The sequence below is a fragment of the Pseudophryne corroboree genome, unplaced genomic scaffold (assembly GCF_028390025.1).
Source record: "Pseudophryne corroboree isolate aPseCor3 unplaced genomic scaffold, aPseCor3.hap2 scaffold_271, whole genome shotgun sequence".
Classification (NCBI taxonomy): domain Eukaryota; kingdom Metazoa; phylum Chordata; class Amphibia; order Anura; family Myobatrachidae; genus Pseudophryne; species Pseudophryne corroboree.
Genome location: NW_026969372.1, coordinates 377,330 through 382,114, shown reverse-complemented (window position 1 = coordinate 382,114; position 4,785 = coordinate 377,330). Strand labels below are relative to the sequence as shown.

Sequence of the window (4,785 nt, the reverse complement as noted above, 5' to 3'; positions counted from 1 at the left end):
TTGTTATCAGATTTTGGTGATCTTTATGTAGACAAGTCAAAATTTCAAACCCCCTCTTATGGTGTAGGGTACCTGGCCTTCTCTGATGTAATCAGAGTTAGATTTGATTCAGTGATTTTATAACAACAGCTAGGAAGCACAATTTAGCAGTGGGTTGCAGAGAAAAAGAAATATGCTGGCAAAAAAATCCAATTGAGTGATTAAACTGCTCTTCATTTTCTGGCTTTATTTTTATGCTAACAAATTTGTTCTCTGAAAAGTGTCCACAAAGCCAAGTTTCTGATTAACACCTTTGTAGGGATGGTTTTTAACCTATTACTAAATTAAACTTGCTTCATTGGAACGGCAGCAAGATGCATCCTCATTTCAATATCTACTGAAATAATACAGGTTGACACCAGGAAACATTAACGCCACTGCATCCTTTGTGCTTTCTCATGTGGAAGTCTGTTTAATGTGAAAACAAGGTGATATCTAATTAGCACACAGGTAAGGAATTAAGAAAATCTTTATTTAATGGTAAGATGTTTCTCACAAAATCGTTGCCCCAATGCATCATTGAAATTCAAGCTGGAAAGATGATTTTAATATATCACTTGTACATTTTGTATTGCTCTTCTGGTGACAATGTAGTTTGTTTTTGTCAATTACCATTTTAATAATCGGGTAAAGAAAATTAAGTGGATTTTTGAAAGAAAACAATACTGTCAATATACTATTAAAACAAATTAAAATGGTAAAAGTTATTGTACTTTAAGTAAAAATAAAAGAGCAAAAATATCAATCCCAGTTTTGGATTACTTTAATTAACAAAAAAAAAAATGCATATAGCAGAGGATAGTTTCAATCTGCCTACCTCTGGGTTAAGGGGCCCAGCATGCTTCCATTGCAGTACTCTGCTGCACATGTAAGTGCAAGAGATCCTGAAGCACTCACTCATCATGGGAAAGTACCAATGCGTTTCTTCATTGGTTGATGGAAGAAACATCTTACAAAAACTCTCCAGATTATTGACTTTTTAAAGTTTTCTAGGAAACGTTCTAGATGAATGCTTATTAGCCTTTGTCAGTATATACTTTTGCAAAGTGTCTCGGTGGTGCAATCGGTTAGTGTGTTTGGTTATTAACCAAAGGGTTGGTGGTTCAATCCCACCCAGGGATGTTATTGACCATGTCATCAGATTTTGGTGATCTTTAAGTAGACAAGTCAAAATTTCAAACCCCCTCTTATGGTGTAGGGTACCTGGCCTACTCTGATGTAATCAGAGTTAGATTTGATTAAGTGATTTTATAAAAGAACAGCTAGGAAGCACAACTTAGCAGTGGGTTGCAGAGAAAAAGAAATACGCTTGCAGAAAAATCCAATTGAGTGATTAAACAGCTCTTCATTTTCTGGCTTTATTTTTATGCTAACTAATTTGTTCTCTGAAAAGTGTCCACAAAGCCAAGTATCTGATTAACACCTTTGTAGGGATGGTTTTTCACCTATTACTAAATTTAAACTTGCTTCATTGGAAAGGCAGCAAGTGATGTCATCCAAGCAGTGGGTCAAAGTTGGCTTCAACCCTCGTCTGCTTATGAAAAGAGAAAAGGGATATGCAGGGCATGGCGGCCTTTTGCGACGCTTGGATGACCCCTAGTTCGCATTAAACACCCCCACCCTTCTTCGGTGTGGGGCTCATGTTGGCCATGCCCCAGCCCCTGAAGCATTCAAGCTGATTTCTTGCAGCAGCTAGGTACTGTAACAGCTCCAGAGCTGCTCTGTAAGGCAAGTAAAAGGGTGTGGGCCCTGCAGCACTACCTGTAGTTTGCATTGTGCATTGGAAGGCACAAAGTAAGCAGACGGGAGGAGAAGTCAGGATAGTGCACAAGGTTATAGAAGGGAGGGGCTCAAGAAAAGAGAAGTGGAAACAGACAGCATACTAGGCTGGAGAGAGACCTGAGACAAAGAGATCTGAATTATACGAGAGCCGTCCAGGGGAAACACAAATTATGCAGTCAAGTTTCCCACATTTGGGGAAATCGCAAGGGGCAGCACACCCAGAGTGCAATGGGTGAGCCTTGCCCTGGGAGAAGCACCTTCATGATCATAGTATCTCACCTGGCAGGTTAGTAGGAGTTGGGCTAGAGCTGGGGAGGGTCGCTGCTCGGGCACTACCTTTCAAGTGAAGGAGATCCAACTGAGGCAGCACAAGGGAACTCTCAAAAGAAGAACAAGGCTAGAGGAAGATCTGAGACAAAGAAATCTGACTTTACCAGAGCTGACCAGAGGAAAGCACAAACACAGTCCACCACTACCACAAATAATGCAGTCGAGTTTCCCACATTTGGGGAAATCACAGGGGTCAGCATACCCAGAATGCAATGAATGAACCTCACCCTGGGAAAACAATCTTCATGACAATAGTATCTCCTATGCAAAATAAGTATGATTTGGGATAGGGCTGGGGAGGGCCGCTGCTCAGGCACATCTCTGTCAAGTAAAGGAGATTCAACTGAGGCAGCACAAGGGAACTCTCATCTGGGGACAACAACTGCAGGGAGAACACATATTTTCAGATGAACATGGGGTGGCAGAAGGCTGCCTAATACTGAAGCACCCCCAAACAACAAACCAAATGCAACAACTAGTGCAAGCATTCCTGGGGGATGGCCTGCAGCAGATGGATTTGAATATGGTGATGTCATCCAAGCAGTGGGTCAAAGTTGGCTTCAACCCTCGTCTGCATATGAAAAGAGAAAAGGAGCGTGCAGGGCATGGAGGCCTTTTGTGGTGCTTGGATGACCCCTAGTTCGCATTAAGCACCCCCACCCTCCTTCGGTGTGGGGCTCATGTTGGCCATTCCCCAGCCCCTGAAGCATTCAAGCTGATTTCTTGCAGCAGCTGGGCACTGTAACAGCTCCAGAGCTGCTCTGTAAAGCAAGTAAAAGGGTGTGGGCCCTGCAGCACTACCCGTAGTTTGCATTGTGCATTGGGAGGCACAAAGTAAGCAGACGGGAGGAGAAGTCAGGATAGTGCACAAGGGTATAGAAGGGAGGGGCTCAAGAAAAAAGAAGTGGAACCAGACAGCAAACTAGGCTGGAGAGAGACCTGAGACAAAGAGATCTGAATTACATGAGAGCCGACCAGGGAAAACTCAAATTATGCAGTCAAGTTTCCCACATTTGGGGAAATCGCAGGGGCAGCACACCCAGAGTGCAATGGGTGAGCCTTGCCCTGGGAGAAGCAACTTCATGATCATAGTATCTCATCTGGCAGGTAAGTAGGAGTTGGGCTAGAGCTGGGGAGGGTCGCTGCTCGGGCACCCCCCTGTCAAGTGAAGGAGATCCAACTGAGGCAGCACAAGGGAACTCTCGAAAGAAGAACAAGGCTAGAGGAAGATCTGAGACAAAGAAATCTGAATTTTACCAGAGCTGACCAGAGGAAAGCACAAACACAGTCCCCCACTACCACAAATAATGCAGTCGAGTTTCCCACATTTGGGGAAATCACAGGGGTCAGCATACCCAGAATGCAATGAATGAACCTAACCCTGGGAGAACAATCTTCATGACCATGGTATCTCCTATGCAAAATAAGTATGATTTGGGATAGGGCTGGGGAGGGCCGTTGCTCAGGCACATCTCTGTCAAGTAAGTTGCATTTGATTTGTTGTTTGGGGGTGCTTCAGTATTAGGCAGCCTTCTGCCCTACCATGTTCATCTGAAAATATGTGTTCTCCCTGCAGTTGTTGTCCCCAGATGAGAGTTCCCTTGTGCTGCCTCAGTTGAATCTCCTTTTGGAGAAGACCTCAATAAGATTGTAGCTGATCTGGCTACTGCTAAAACAGCTTGCCTACCTAGTATGACTCCTACCACGCAGAAGGCTAAAAGTACTTTTCTTGGCCCTTTCATCCTCCAGGTAAAGCGTACCCAAGGTCAGGCATACCCAAAGCAAGCTCATGTTTCCAGACCTGCCAAGCCCAGACTGAAGCAATCCTGGGCTGCCCATCAGCCTGCTTCCAAAACGGACAAGCCTGCCGCATGACGGTGCAGGCCTCCCTCTGGGGGATCCCAGGGTGGGGGGCCCGACTTCTAGGTTTGGCAAAGAAAGGTATAATTCTAAGCTAGAGAATTCTGTTTGGAGCTCACCTTGTACTTTGTGAAGAAATAATCAGCATTGTGGCTGAGCAGATACATGTAGTGTGTGGCTGCAAACTGCATGGATCTGCTGCGTTGTAATGCTGATTCTTTTTTTTTGCAAAGTACCAATAGCTTCATATAATGTTCACAATTTTTATGCAGGATCAAATAGCTCAATAGGTAGGGTGTTTGATTAGAATTCAACAGGTTATAGGTTTGAATCCTGGGTATGGTAGTTTGAGATGTGTTATTTAATAAAGTATGTTGTTCTGACTGCCGGCATCCTATCACCTGGGATATCATACTAAATAAATGGAGTTGATCAAATTTTTTTTTTTAACTAGGGACAATTTCCAGATACTTCTCTTTATAACTGAGATTGCCCCCTGGAACTTCACATCAGTTGACAACTATGCATGAGTGGGCAGTGCTTGCCCTGGATCTGTCCACCCATTTATGTGCCGCCATAAAATAAAGCATGACTAACAGTTATCCTGGGCGTACACTACACAATTATCTGTCAGGCTATCTATCCAGTCTGGATGGATGGAATGAAAATCTGGTAATGTATAGGAGCAAATGTCAATTAACCATTTGCTCCCAAACACTAGAAAAGTGGTCAAAAATGGTCATTACACAAATTGGTTAAACCCAAAATTTAACC

At 43.6% G+C, this 4,785-nt stretch overlaps 4 non-coding genes across 4 annotated transcripts; all 4 read right to left on the bottom strand.

Annotated features, from left to right (window-relative positions):
* Positions 1-1,951: 1,951 nt before the first annotated feature.
* LOC135013451 (U1 spliceosomal RNA) lies at positions 1,952-2,115 on the bottom strand. Its single transcript, XR_010212122.1, has one exon. It is a non-coding gene; the product is annotated as a U1 spliceosomal RNA (small nuclear RNA).
* Positions 2,116-2,265: 150 nt separating this feature from the next.
* LOC135013368 (U1 spliceosomal RNA) lies at positions 2,266-2,429 on the bottom strand. Its single transcript, XR_010212047.1, has one exon. It is a non-coding gene; the product is annotated as a U1 spliceosomal RNA (small nuclear RNA).
* Positions 2,430-3,103: 674 nt separating this feature from the next.
* LOC135013566 (U1 spliceosomal RNA) lies at positions 3,104-3,266 on the bottom strand. Its single transcript, XR_010212231.1, has one exon. It is a non-coding gene; the product is annotated as a U1 spliceosomal RNA (small nuclear RNA).
* Positions 3,267-3,418: 152 nt separating this feature from the next.
* LOC135013334 (U1 spliceosomal RNA) lies at positions 3,419-3,582 on the bottom strand. Its single transcript, XR_010212013.1, has one exon. It is a non-coding gene; the product is annotated as a U1 spliceosomal RNA (small nuclear RNA).
* Positions 3,583-4,785: the final 1,203 nt, after the last annotated feature.